Here is a 15,756-nt window from a genome sequence, read left to right as displayed (position 1 = left end):
GGATTGTGTGGTTCTACCAATGGGAGTACCAGATTGACTGTGCTTGTGTATCCATACAGACCCAACACTGCTGGCTTCCTGTCCCCAACCCTGCAGGACAGCTGCAGTGACACCAGTTGTTGTGAAGGCCATTCTGCCCCAACACACCAGCCACTACTACCAGCTGCACTTCCACCCCAGCCACAACACAGGGAGGGCCTTTACAGGGTTCTTTAGAAGGTCAATCAAGGAGAAGATTGCAAGATGCTTTGGAGTATATGCTCTATCAATCACAAGAGAGATGCAGTTCTAATAGGAAGGCCTTTTGTCATCATTAGTTTCCCGCCTTGCTTACTGTTTTAATTTATTCCCATTGCTGTTACAATGTTAGCCTTAAGCCCCTGAAGCCCATGAGGGGAAGGCAAAGAACTTTCTCTTTATTACAACAAACTATTGCTGTATATTTGCTGCAGCTGCTTTCAATAAAGATTCAGGATACCAAAGCCCAGAAACAGCTTTCTTTTCTTTGAAAATGAAGCTAATAATAAAATAACCACAACCTCAATATAAAGGAATTTGCTGGTTGCTGTATAAGTGGGCTCAACAGCTAACTTTGTCTCAAGTGAAATCTCTGATGCAAATTAAAATCTTCAGTGACAGTAACTAGTAGGTAGCAGGAAATATGATTTCTTTTTCTCATCTGCTAAGCCAGCTTTTATTCTTCTTTGATCCAGTCTTACTCTCTTTGGTCCAAATGTGCTTCCCCTATAGCTTGCCAGAGAGAGTCTTAAACCACTGATATCAATAGGTCACTTACTTTTGATTGAAGGAACAAGATATTATTTTAGCTTTGTTCCTGCTAAATTCTTACAGTCACAGGCCAATTTATTTTATTTGTTATTTATTTCAACAATTTGTATACCACTTAATAACAGTCATTGCTAAGCAGTGTATAAGAGACCTGCTACAATAAGGCTAAAAATGAGTTAAAAATATAAATCAGAATTCAATTTTAAAGTCTGCTGGAATAAAAATATATTCAATAAGCACCAAAAATTCACCTGGAAGGGGGTCTGCCTGATCTTCACTGGAAGTGAGTTCCACAAAAACTCAGCCCACAATACTGAAGACAGTTTCTTGCAGATATGAGCCGTGGGGGACCACTAACAGGGACTCTTGCAAATACCTCAGTGATCAAGCAGGAATATAAGGGAACAAGTTGTCCTTGAGGTGTCCTCAAGTTGTTAAGGCCCTTGTAAATTGATACAAAAACCTTGAACCTGGCCTGGTAGAGTATGAGCAGCCAGTGCAAGCTTTTGAGCACTGCAGATATGTGCTAGTGATAGTTTGTCCCCATCAACAGTCTAGCTACAGAATTTTGTATGAACTGGAGCCTCTGAACATTTCCAATACCTTGACTGGAGGAGGCAATCTGGAGAGAATGGTTTAAAAGGCCTCCAACCTTTGTGGAGCAAGTTGCTCACTTGGATCTGTCCGTGGTCCTGCAACCTTCAACCAGTCTTGCCTTCAACCTCCAGTCCTGCCTCTTTTTCCATGGGATCGGGCATTAAAGCAGAACACAAAGCTGTATTGGTCTGTAAGAAAAGCCTTCAAAATCCACAGTTGGGCAATACCTTTATAGTAACAAAATCAAATTGATGAGCTCTCCAAAAGTATTCTTCAGGCAAGATGTTGCATGAAACAGCAGGGTGAAGGGGAAGAAGAAAAGTACAAAAATAAAGCTGCTCTTGTAGCCGAAAGGTCAGCTTGAGGGCTCAGTTTAAAGATGGAGATTGCAGTCTGTCTCAGGTGCTACAGATATTCAAGTTATACACCTAGGATGGCTGCTGCCATCTGAGAAAGTCTGGCTCATAACCAAAATCTGTCCTAACATTTAATGAAACATGCAGATTCATGGTGGTAGGCATATACATATTTATCTCTGTGTTGGATTGTGGCTAGGAAATACAGCTGTTAATGGACACCACTTGAAGCTTAAAGGTACTGTGATCTCTGTTGCGCTATGCATGCTCTCTGATGGAAATAATTTAAGAGGGAGACAAGTAGGTGAGGTCAGAGCATTAAATGGCACTTAACCAGGGAATGACTCAAAATGAAATCATAGTGCAATATAAATAATGGTTATTAAAGACTATTATTAGGCTCTTCCTAAAGAGCCTGCTTGTTAATTGTCTTTGACCATATGCAAATAATAATGTTCAGTAGCAGGAGCAGAGGAAATTATCTTGTCCTTTTGCTGTATAGGCCACTGCAGATTTTTCTCAGACCAATTCACAAGTTAGATTACAATGGATTTATAAAATCAATTCAGGACTTACTTGGACCAGTCTTGAAAGCTATGTATCCTGGATTTCTAATTAACAGTCAATGTTTTATTTTCTGGGGGTATTCACGGGCATGCAGTACCGACACCTTTTTTTCTAGAAGAAAAGCACTGCTCACAGTAATGAGGCCTCACTTTGCTGACATTTGTCTTTGGAGCATAGTATTTAGGGGATTCCAAGGACATGTCAGTGCACCAACAGCACCCAGTTCAGTAAAACCATTGGTTCCCAAACTATTGGTTCCCAAACTTCCCCTACACCTCCAACTGCCTGAAAATTGCTGAGGGTCTTGGCAGACCACATAATGATTTTTCTGCCTGTTGTAGCAATTGTAAAGTGCTGTGCTAGATGCTGCTTGATTATACATTGTATTCTCATTGCTTCTTCTATTTCTTATATATCATTTCTTTTCATTATAGTTTGAGTTCTATGTAATGCAAATTGTAATGCAATAAAATACAACAAAAGAAATAAAAAACAAGGAAAATCAAAATGGATATTTAATGTAATGGATGTGCCATTTCCCACCTCTAACCACAAATCCACAGACAAGCCATGCATCATCTGAATGAAGATCACTGGCAGCCCATGGACCACAGTTTGGGAAACTGTATTCTAAACCATTTTGTTGACTCAGCCGGCATTGTGGTTCTGTTGGGGGTTATCTCTACCTAGGCCTCTGGTGGAATTTAATTGGACTGTCCAAAAGTTCTTAGGATTTTTATGAACTGCTGCTGTTTTTTTGTTTATACTTTGTGGCTTTTCTACAGTTTGTTTTATTGTAGGCTCCTATCATTTGTGTTGTGTTTTATTGATTGTCAGTGTTTGCAAACTGCCCTGGAATCTGTTTTGGTGAAGGGAAGGTTAGATGTTTCACAAATAAATAAATCTCTCCAAATTAGCCAGCTGTTGGGGTTGTTGGGAGGTTACAATGATTTATCCAGGAGGAAGGGAAGCTGAGGAGGGATGCAAAGGCTTTGTCCTTGCACTCATTCACACTGGAGTTAAAGTCATTACCAGCAGTCTTCCCATTTCAAAGAGTTGCTGCTGCTTTTTTAATTTTAAGAACTGTTTCCATTTCATAGCATCTTCCTTCCCATGCCTAATACAATATAAAATTTATTTGCCAACGGAACATTCCTGGGTTTTGTCCCTCCAGCAAAAGCAAGAAAATCAGTCTTGCTTGCATTTTTTTTTAAAAAAAAGAGAATTGGGATCCTTCACTTGTTTGCTGAATGAGCAACTTCATTCCCTGACATTCGATGCATATCTTGAAAGATATGCTGAGGAACGTGCTCAAGGCTAAAGTAGAAGTTACGCATGGACACTTGTGACATTATATGGCCCTTTAAAAGCAGAGGCCTAGAGGTGAAATCCCAAGGCCTCGTTGCCAAGGCAACCACCCGGACCTACCACTAGCCATGGCATTTCCTCTGCAGCAGGGCCCAGGCCAAGCCTAGACTCTGTTGGCCATGGCCATGGCTCTCTGCTTGCTTCTATTCAGTCAAGGCCTGGCTCCTCTGGCCCCACCTCACTTGCAACTCAGCAATATGAATTTACTGGTAGGTGATTGAATCCCACTGAAAAATAGTGACAGTCTGGAAGCATCTCTAGTAACTAATACATATAGGTAAAAAAGGTAAAGGACCTCTGGACGGTTAAGTCCAGTCAAAGGCGACTATGGGGTGCAGTGCTCATCTTGCTTTCAGGCTGAGGGAGCCACCTTTTGTCCGCAGACAGCTTTCCGGGTCATGTGGCCAGCATGACTAAACTGCTTCTAGTGCAACAGAACACCGCGACAGAAACAAGAGCACATGGAAACGCCATTTACCTTCCATCCGCAGCTGTACCTATTTATCTACTTGCATTGGTATGCTTTCGAACTGCTAGGTTGGCAGGAGCTGGGACAGAGCAACAGGAGCTCACCCCGTTGCGGGGATTCGAACCACTAACCTTCTGATCAGCAAGCGTCCCTTACTAATACATATAATGCAATCCACACAGTCAGAGGAAAAGGATTTGTGCCTTTCACATACATAATTAGGACATGGGGTTTAAAACAGCTTGGTAACTGGAAACTGCAGCATGACAAAACCCCATGTAAACTCAAATAAGATGTAAAGTTAAGCAATAGTTTTCACCACTGTTGATTCTTCATAGCTGATCTTTTGGCTGCAAGGGGGATGTTTCCCATGTTAATATGCCTGGGTCTGGCCTGCAGGCCCTCCTCCATCCAAAACTCTGGCCTCAGTATTTGCCCTATTTTGCCACCTTCTAGAGCTGGCTGTGCCAAAAATCCACTGCACTTCCATAGGCTGCATCTGGAGCAGTATAACACACATAAATACACACACCTAGAAAGATTGATTTTCAAAGAAGTTGGAAGAATAGCAATCAGGTTCCAGGAGCAAGCTCTGATTAAATAACAAGAACGGCGAATAAGCAAATTATTACAACCAGTGTCTATCTTAGGGTTCTGAAATACAATGCACAAAATTATTTCAGTTTATTTCTTACATTTCCATTAGGTGAGATTGTTTGAAATGTTAGCCTTAAAATGGCAGAGTGGTAGTATTGGCGGGGTAAAGAGCCTTACTGTCATTGTGCAGTGCACGTTTGTGTTAGGATGGTTGTGTGATCTACTTTACATCGGACAGTTCTCTAACTGAAAGAGTCCTTTGTCTGATTGAAGGGCTATCTGATCCAATATAAGTTAAAAGACAGAGTCATAAAAAGAGTAGGCAGTAGATATAGGTCACCAGGTTGCAGTCTTCCCTGATATGATGAGATATATTTTTGTTTAAATAATAGTATTTCTAAATTTGCTTCTATAGATTAAAACATAGCATGCACAAGTTTTATGTAAACCTGTCATTCTTTGGTGATACATTTTCTTTTTTTGCTGTTGTATAAGTGGCCAACTTTAGTTTGTATGCAGAATTAGCTCCACTGCTTTAAGGCTATGGAGATCATGACCCACCTAAGCCCCATCTGCAGCATACATTTAAAGCAGCTTCATGCCACTTTAACAACCATAGTGCCCCTGAAATAATCCTCAAACTGTATAAGGAAACCACTATATGGCATGGGAAAAATTTAAAGATATATTGGAACCCCAAACTCCTTGGGGGCTATCCCCTTTGGAGGCCATAGCAGTGAAAAGAAAAAATATGTACACAAACTGGGCCACGTATAAAGATCTATTAGAAGAAGAAAATAACAAATTGAAAGTGAAAAAATCTGAGGAAATAAAACATCACTTAACAGGCTGGCTAGAATATTATCAACTAAACAAGGTGTTTAAGATAGACAAGAAAAAGGGTTTTGCAATGGAAGAATCAAAAGTAGACAAAGAATTAAAAGAAATAAGAAAAAATAAGAAAAGGTAATATAATGTATAGGCTTCTTCTAGAATGGGAGGTGAAAGATGAAGAGGTGAAAGAAGTAATGATAAAGTGAGCGAAAGATTTTGGTAAAAATATCCAACTATTGGCATGGGAAAGATTATGGAATAAAGTATGGGAATTTACGACCTTTTATATACTAAAGGAAAATCTTCTGAAGATGTTTTACAGGTGGCATATAATTCCCAGCAAACTATCCAAAATGTATAAAATGAGATCTAATACGTGCTGGAGGTGTAAACAGGCAGAAGGGACACTGTGTCATATGTGGTGGGGTTGCAAAAAAACTAAGAATTTTTGGGATATTATATATGAGGAATTGAAAAAAAATGTTTAAGCAAACTTTCATAAAGAAACCAGTTTGCCTACCCATGGAATAGGGGGTTCCCAACAAGTCTCAGCACCCATAACAAAGTTGGTCTCTAAGGTGCTACTGGAAGGAATTTTTTAATTTTGTTTCATCTATAACAAAGTACAGTTCGAGCATTTTAGATTCAGATATTCCAAATGAAAAAAAGAATATTCTTACATGCTACAACAGCAGCAAGAATATTAATTGCCAGAAATTGGAAAAGAGAATTAGTACCAACAAAAGAGGAATGGCAGGATAAATTATTTGAATACATCGAACTGGCAAAAATGACAGTGACAATTAGGAGACAGCCAAACCAAAAGTTCAAAAAGGAGTGGGAAATTTATAAAGAATATTTCACAAAACAGTGCCCTCAACTTGGACATGCTTTGATTATTTTCGCAAACCACAAAATGGATTTTAAGTATAGTATTCAGATAACAGAAGAAATGGCTAAATGATTAAAGAAGCAGTTTATTAAACAAATAACACAGACCCGGTTTGAGGAAGACGGAAGTCTATTGGGGAAGATAAGGAATTTGGAATTAAGAGCTTGGTGCCATAAGTTCTTTTGTAAGAACGTATTGATTTATGGGTGTATGTATGTTTTTGTTATTATTATTTTATCATTTTTGTTAATTTCTTGTATGTGTTTGTTAAGTAAGAAAACTAATAAAAAGCATATTTTAAAAAATGCTCGAACTGTACTTTGTTATAGATGAAACAAAATTAAAAAATTCCTTCCAGTAGCACCTTAGAGACCAACTTTGTTATGGGTGCTGAGACTTGTTGGGAACCCCCTATTCCATGGGTAGGCAAACTAAGGCCTGGGGGCCAGATCTGGCCCAATTGCCTTCTCAATCCGGCCCACGGATGGTCCGGGAATCAGCGTGTTTTTACAGGAGTAGAATGTGTGCTTTTATTTAAAATGCATCTCTGGGTTATTTGTGGGGCATAGGAATTATTTCACTTCCCCCCCAAAAATATAGTCTGGCCCCCCACAAGGTCTGAGGGACAGTGGACCGGCCCCCTGCTGAAAAAGTTTGCTGACCCCTGTTCCTCTCACAGAGCTACAATTCTCCTAGTGGTTTAACAGTCAGTCCCTCTTTCTAGGGAACCCTGGGAATTGTAGCTCCGTGCCGACACTTACCTGTATGAAAGCCCCAGGAAACTCAATGGGATTTCTTTTTCAGTAAGCATCCACAGGATTGTACTGCATGTATGGCCCCCAGCCCCAGCACTGCCGCAGCAGTGGATGAAATCCAAATATCCTGCAAGCATCTTATTATCCAAATCCCAGGCTCTGCATAGTCACAATCATGCTACTAACTTCAGATCTGGGCTTTGTTGTGCATACTCTGGTAGCTGGGTCAGATTCCTGGAGTTCTCAATTTAGAAGCTCTGAAAGTGCAACTTACTAACTAATAAACATGCCCAACACTTAAGGTACAATTATGAACAAAGTGCTCAGATGAATTTTCATCATGCAAGATTATTACTGTGAGGACCTCATAATGATACTCTTTGGCTGCAGCACTTTCTGTCTCAGAGAGGAAAAAAAGGGTAAGAAAATGGGCTAATCTGGCAGCAAATAGCAACCGTAATTGGATGAATGGCTTGAAAGAGGAAAGATGATATTGTTTCCCTCTACTGAATCACTTTCCACTCCGCTTACAAAGGAAATAGTATGGCACATAGGACCAGTGAAACCACAGCCTTCTGTTCACAGTCATGATGGATGAATGAATTACAAATTACACTAGGAAGGAGCAAACTGTCCTTTCCACAAATGAGGTCATTAAACATAGGTTATTTGTCCAGAGGTGAAGAATTCTGGGAATAATGGTGCACTCCAAAGCATTTTAAGAGGAGGGAAAGAAATGACTCTCAGCTGGGTTCCCTTCTGCCCTGACATTTTCCAAAAAGGTTGGAAATAATACTAAAGAATAAAATGAAGCCTAATTCACATATCACTGGGCCTATGATAAATGCCAGGTTTTCACTTGAAGAGTTATCCCCTTCCAAGCTTATGCTCCTGATATCTCTAATAGAAAGAGCTAAAGAGAAACCTAGTTACTCCACTGACATATGGATTTTCATAGGAATACATTTTTCATTCTTACATTTAGTAATATTTTAACCTTGGAAACCAAGGGTGGCGGCTAAGTAGGGCATACTTGGAGTACACCCACTGAAATTAATGGACCAAATTTGTCATTGTGATTAATTTCAATGGATATACTCAGAGTAGGCCTAGCAGGTGATACAACCCTAACTTTCAGCAGTATAAAACTAAAGTGGCTTAGGGCAAGGGTCAGTGTCAGGTAATGAAATCCCATTGCTTTGCCTACATTGCAAGCTAACCTACATTGCACTTTCCAGACTACATGAACTGCTGTCTCTTTGCAAGATCACCATCAGAGATGGGCTTGACCCCTTTCCCCATATGCGCAAATTCTGCTTACAAGGATTTGTTACTATAGAGAGACATTTCAAAAGGTTGCTTGGATCCTATGTTTTGCTTTGCGAAGAGGAGCTTCCTTTCATGGAATGATAGTTCTATTCACAGAAGAGATCCTTCCGTGAATACAACTCTGCTTCTTGAAACTCCTTCCCTACGCAGAGTGAAAACTTAGGATTCAAACCACAGTTTCCTGCCTCTGCCTTAACTAGTGCAGCCCATTCGACCCTCTCATTCTGCTGTGTGTGTAGAGCAGCCTTTTTAGTTGTAAAAGCTTTGGGGTTCCTACCGTTCCAGTCTGCTAATTTCCATGGATTTAGTGTGGGTGGGGTAGTTGAGGGACTCCTTAAAAAACAAAAACAACAACCTATGGAATGATGTGACAGAAGATCCTATGCCAAAAACAGTCCTGCCAACCCTTCTGCTACTGCTGGTCTCATGACAACACACACATCTGTCGTGGAGGCAGATGGTGTGTGCTCTCTGGCTTACATGGATTAGATGCATCACAACTCATCCCTGAAAATGTCCCAGACAAATGGAGCACTCCAAGTTAATTAAAAAGATTGATGGAATATGTTGAACCTTGCATATGTTTGGCTGGACGCATGCTGTAGGAAGTTTTCAGATGTACCGCTTCCACATGGTAGACTACAGTCCCATTTTGGACTACAATCCCATCTGGCTGAGGTTGACGGGAGTTATAGTCCAAAGCAAATGGAGGGCACCAGGTTGAAGACTGACAGAGTGCTACCACTTTGGGGGAAAATTGGGAGGGGCACATTCATGTGGGGGGTGCAGTGACATTTGAAGTGCTCCCATGCTGTTTCAATAAAAGGTTGGTATGACTGGGAACTGCTTGCTCCTCCACATTCCCCTTCCATATATATACTTGCTAATTTAGGAATATATTTTATAGATCTGTTGAAGTGGACTGTGGTCCACAAACGGTTATGTCATAATAAATTTGCTAGTCTCCAAGGTGACCATTTATTGTTTTTGGCTGAAAAACTATAATGGCTAATTGCACGGTCTTTGTTCTGAAGTGCCAGGATTGCTCTGCTGTCTCCTCCTGGGAAGCAAGCTCTGCTTTGTGATTAACTCCCTGCTGATCTCATTGAACTCCTTTCCTATGGTGCCACCCACTTCATTACTGCAAAATAAGCCAGCTACAGTAAAGGTAAGCTGAATATCAACTTTCTTGGAGAATATAGAAAGGTCTTCCTTTCACTCAGATCAGGCCTTTAAATTCTTAGCTAAATCCTAATTGTGAAATAAGACATCGACTGAGGGGGGTGGGAATAGATAAAACCCAAGGTGGAAATATTTTCTATCATCTTCTGGTAGCAAGGCCAACATCAGAGGGAGACATCATTGAGTGGTTTGCTGAGGCTCACAACACTCTGTTGGTCCTCAGCTCCTCTCCTTCTTGTGCTGTCACTACCTGGGTTGAGTGCAGGCAGAAAGGCAAAGCAGAAGGTATACTAGGCCTAAGCAGGCATCAGAGCAGCTCGGAGTCTCATTTGGGTCAGCAAGTGAGCACCTAGAGGAGCTGATTGCCTACCAGATAACTCACATTGCCTTGGGGCATCCTGGTGCCCATGAGCACCACATTGGTAACCCCAAACTACATCTTTTGCACTTCTGCCTGATAGGTATGCATTTCATGAGTGTGTTTTGCAACAGCTACTAAAGCACTCCCCCCCCAAACTTCCCAAGGTACAATTCTGCTATACTAAGAATGCCAACATTCATAGAATCATTTAACTGTAGACTTGCATGTTATGCAAAACCTAAACTCCTACCTGCAATAAAATGTTGCATGAGTCTTCTTAGTCTGAATGCATCTAGAGACTTTTCAAAAATAGCCTTCAGCAACACTGGGACACTTGGTGGCAGAAGAATGCCCACAGGTTTCTTTCTTGTTTCAGAAGGGGAAGATTTCAAAGGACTGCTGACAACACGTCTGATGCTACTTGCTCATGCAAAACAGTTCTGCAAAGCTAATGGCCATGCAAATGTCACCAGAAGCTTCAAATGATTTCGTGACCTTACGCATCAAACAAGGGCATTGTGATTCTGTGCTTTATAGGGTTTTTTTTTTTTTTAAAAAAGTAATGTAAAGTCATCTTTCCAAATGAACCAGATATCCAGTTTCTTTAAAAAAACACAACCCTGAAATATTGTAGGATGGTGGGCAGCAGAACAGATAAGAGGTGTAGCCCCAGCTTTGTTTGCCAGCAGATAGAGTCCAGAAACCTCTTATATGATGTTCGTACTATAAGTTTCTCACATGGATTTGAATGATTTATTGAAAAGAACAAATGAGGACTAATCCTGTGCAAGCACACGCTGCTCTTCTTAATTGCTTCCTAGCCCTCTCTTTTCATTCAACTTATGTGGCTGCTGAAGGTGGGCTGTGACTGGGGCTGCAATGGAAGATCAACGTGTTGTACTGCTATTGCTTCATGCTACAGCTCAGGTGTTCTGCATGGTGACCTCCAGCTTAGGTGTTCTGTCTTGGCTGTTTGAAGCCCACATGTTTGGGCCAAGCACAGTAGGCTTGTGGAAATCCTTCCTTTCTGTGCCCCATGGCCATCCACTGGTGGAGGAAACTGCGGGCCTGATCTAAGCTGTGCTGTCCTGATAATGAGTGGAAGCTGTACTGCAGCAGGCCCAGGCCTGGCCCTGTTGTTAGGGCAAAGAAGACCCTGGATGGATTTGGGTGGTAGGGGAACAAGAGAGTCCTGCTGCTGTGGCTCACATCCCATACCTGTTTACTTCCTGTGTCCCCTTAGGTCAGAATGACCTGGTGGCTCACAGTCATCAGTTGCAGATTGTGGTGATCCTGCTTCTGCTGCCCACAGAAACCTCTTTGAACAGTGCAAAGCTATGCGCACCTTTTGGGGCCCAGCTAGCTCAGCCACCCCACAAATTCCCTTAAATCACAGCTCACTTCCCAGAAAGCCTCATCTAAGAGCCAGCCAAAGAGTGGGCAGCTTGTTTGCTTGCCTGCTTACTGACCAGCCAGCCAAATGGCTGACCAATGAGCCAATTGGTGCAGCAGCCACATCATAAGATGCTTCATGTTGTGGCTGCCACAATAGGTGCAACACAAAGCACCCGTTGCTCTTGCTGTTCTGGCAGAGAAGAGGCATGGAGGCAGTATGGCAAGAGGAGCAGACATCACCCGGCCAGTCACTGTCTGACCCAAGCAACCAGATAAAGGGGTCATGAATGGCTGGGTGAGTGTGCATTGGGCATGTGGGATGTACTGGACACTGTGTCCTTCATGTATTTTGTTGACAGAGTAATGGAGAGATCTAACTGTTTGCCCCGTATTAAATCCCTTATTGATTTGTCATGTAATTAACAGGTTCATTTCTGTACTGCAATATCAGCAAAGTATATCCAAGCTTTGTGCATCAGCACAGCCTGATCCAAAAACAAGAGTTTAATTAAACTGTGCTAATTGTTGCAGTGCAATAATGTTTCCCCGTGCCTTCTTGCTGAAGCTACAGGACCATAGTCTTTAGTTTTGTTCATGCTTCATCAGGCTTACTGTGACTGGTAAGCAACTAAAATTGGATCATCATTCATTCCCCTACTGTGGTGAAGCAGAATAGGACCCTTTGCAGCCTTTTAGAGTAAACATCCACAAACAACCTGGATATATGATGCAGCAGCATGTTTCCTGAGGTGCTGACAACACCTGATTTCTGTAACCGTGATGTATTGGTGGCCTGTCAGGTAGCTTGATCAGTTAGAGAAAGTTAAGTTGGGTTGATGGATGTTGTACATTTATGGGTGTTTGTCAGTTCAGTATCTGTTCTAAATTACCACACTGAATCTGGAACTTCATGCTGAAGACAACACATGGCACCAGTAGTGAAATATATTTCATGAGGGTACTATGGAATATTTGAAGGTTTTGCATGCTTTACCTTTTTCATCTGAGGCAGCTGAGAAATAAAATAAGGGAAAGTCTGATTATAGCAAGACGGCAGGGACACTGACATATTACACTCCATATCTCCCAATACTATGTCTTGCTTCTCCACAGGATTGCAAATGTACCCTTTAACCTCACGCACTTCCATCTACCCTCTCCTCAGTTCCTCCTCTCCAGCTTTTTTCTCCCCAATTGCCAAGTCCTAAAACTGTCTCTCTCTCCCCCATCCAGACATATTTTCTTTCTCTTTCTCTTCCTCCCTGTCACCAAAGGACTAAAACTGTCACACAAAGAGAAACCCACTAAGGCCTTCCCTTATCATCTCCAAGTCTTTTGCTATACAGTGGTACCTCAGTTTTCGAACGTAATCCATTCCAGAAGACCGTTTAACTTCCGAAATGTTTGAAAACTAAAGCATTTACTTCCAGAAGCATTCACTTATGGGAAACTCAATACTGAAGCTGCGTGGCACACAGGGGCGTAGGAAAGGGGGGGCGGGGGCGGGCCAGCCCAGGTGCCATCATGGAGGCGGATGACAAATTATCAAGGAACAATTATTGCTCTACTAGGGTGGCTCATGAAAAACTTTTTTTTGAAAATGCCTGCTCCAAAGGTCTTACTACACTGGGGATTATATAGCTATATATAAAATTTCATGCATATCAGTTAATATCTTGACCCTCCTCCACAAAAATAGCTGTTTACTTGGCCGTTTTCCTATGTCGTGAAGGCTGAAATTTCAATTCAGTGGAGCAGGGTCAAGATATTAACTGATATGCATGAAATCGAATCTACATTCCTTAGTAAGAAAATATGAAATAACGTAAAACCATTTTTGCAGGCAAAAAAAAATAATCAGTGTGTGTGTGTTGGGGGGGGGGTGACAAGAAATTTTCCACACCTGACGTTCCTACACCTCTGGTGGCACATTCGACTTCTGAAAAGCGTTTGAAAACCGAAACAGGTACTTCCAGGTTTTCGGTGTTCGAAAATCAAAACGTTTGACCTCCAAGACATTCAAAAACCGAGGTACCACTGTATAAGTGGGCGGAAGGTCTAAAAATGATCACTTTTGCTAACTTAATGCTTTTGGTTATTCCTGCTAGTGTGCTGAAAGCAGGGGCATATCTAGGGATTGGTCAGGTTGACCCCTGTCAAGGGTGCAGCCTGAGTTTGTGTGTGCAAAAAGTGCACCGCTCCACTCTGGCTCGGAGTCAGAGAAGCTAGGAGAAATGTCCCAATTTTCATCTGAGGTGTGTTGGAGGGTATAAAAATTCAACATGACTTCCAGGCAAGTGTGCATATATTGTGTAGCCTTAATTTGGATCCAAGTCTTAGTTGGCCTGATGTAGTTAACAATTAACTTGTCTAGTTGCTGGAGAGAAATGTATTACTGTAACGGTGGCACTTTCTATCTTCTTCTGAGGCCTGCTGATGTCTGTTGGCAATCTTGCTTTCTCTCTTCCCATCAGGAGCCCATAATGCAAGGTAATAGCACTACTAAACCCAGTCTCTCTCCAAAGTCTGCATCATGGTGATCTACAGATTAGCCCTTTGATAAAAGAAAGCTGGGCACCTGCTTCTCCACAGAAACTACTTAGCTGCCTCTCTAATTTACCTTCAAGTAGTTATTTTTTAAAAATATAAAGAATGGATTTTTTCCCCCACAAGAAGGGGATGTTGTCTTTCTCTCTCCAGGTGCTGAGAATTTATACCACTATTTGACAAGCTTCAAACTTACTTTGGCACCTGAGAGAGCTAACTGTGAGACAGAGAGACAAAAGATAGTGGCTGTGTGTGTGTGTGTGTGTGTGTTACATTATATATATATAAAGCACCTTTAAAGCACATTTGAAGCACATTCTTTCCCTCAAAGAATTATGGGTACAGGAGTTACTCCTGTCACAGTGTTACAATCCCCAGCAACCCTTAACAAACTCCATTACCTAGAATTCTTTGAGGAAAAGAATGGGATTCGAAGTTATAGTGTGTACACCGGCTAATTAAATCACCACAGTGATGTCATAATTTCCCATCATTTTGGAATCTAAAGGAAAATTACAGTAAATCATCAGACAGATTAAAGGATCTGTTAGGGTCTGAAGCATTAGCTTTAGGCTTTTAGTGAGTAACATTTCTGCTGTCCCTTGAGCTAGTGTGTCAAGTGTCCAGCAATAAAGCAAAGTATGCAGCAGGCGCAAAAACATGGGCTCCAATTAGTTGTGACTTCTTGCACATGGAAGGTGCTTAGCTGAACACAAGCTGAAGGTAACTCAGGTTCCTGTGCTGTTAAACGTTTGCTGCACAATAATAACACGTGCCCTCCCCACCTCCCACAGAGGGAGAGATGCAGATCTTGGCATCTTGGCCTCCAAGATGTGGAGGGGAGGAAAAAAGAAAAAAACAGGACATTCTGGTATGAAATCAGAAACCAGGATGGCTTCTGCAATTCCAGGACTGTCCCTGGAAAATCGGGACACTTAGATGGTATGTGTTTCATTATGATGTTTGTCAGGGAACTGCCATCAGCTCAGAGGCGAGAGATGGAAGGGTAGTTGTGTTATAGGGAGCCTCCTAAAATCTTGCGAAGCAGTTCCTCTTCCGGCGAGGGGGGAAGCCCCACCTCCAGTGGAGAAGAACTGCAGGGGCCAGAGGATGCTAGGGAGAGCCTTAACACTGAGCCTGAGCAAGTCGGAGAGGCGGGAAGTGTGCCCTTGCCAGCGCCCATTCTGTGCAGTAGTCTTCGGGGCAGGGAGGGGCGGAAAAGGCTGGGGGTGACACGACTTTTATGCTGGGGGAGGTACAAAGACCAGCCACTCCCGGATTCTGCTAGCGATTGAGCCAGAGATGAACTTACTCTTCACTGTAAATAGTTTGCACCAAGAATAAAGCCTGTAAAAGACAGGTCGGAGTCTTGCCTGGTTACTCTCGAGCAACCACCCCATCCTCTGACAATGTTTATAGATTTTAGGAGAAAAGGAGAAGAACTGGGAGGAAGGTTCTCTGGTCCAGCTAAAACTCAGAGATAAAATGGACAGTAAACCTGCACAAGTGAGGGATTCTGGGTGCAGCAGGGCAGTTTGTTGGAGCTGTGCCTTAGGTACTCATTGAGAAGAAGTAGCAAACTTGGAACAAGGAAATAGGAATCACTCCAGGGGTCAGAGCCAAGGGTGGGGGTGGTGTCAAGCCAAGAGTCTTACCAAGGCTATAGCCAGGAAAGGCTTATCACTGCTCTGGCAAAAATCCCCGCCTGAGCAGGAAGC

This window comes from Podarcis filfolensis (assembly GCF_964270895.1).
Source record: "Podarcis filfolensis genome assembly, chromosome: 6".
NCBI lineage: Eukaryota > Metazoa > Chordata > Lepidosauria > Squamata > Lacertidae > Podarcis > Podarcis filfolensis.
The sequence above is the reverse complement of the archived record's forward strand: the minus strand, read 5'-3'. Positions refer to the sequence as shown.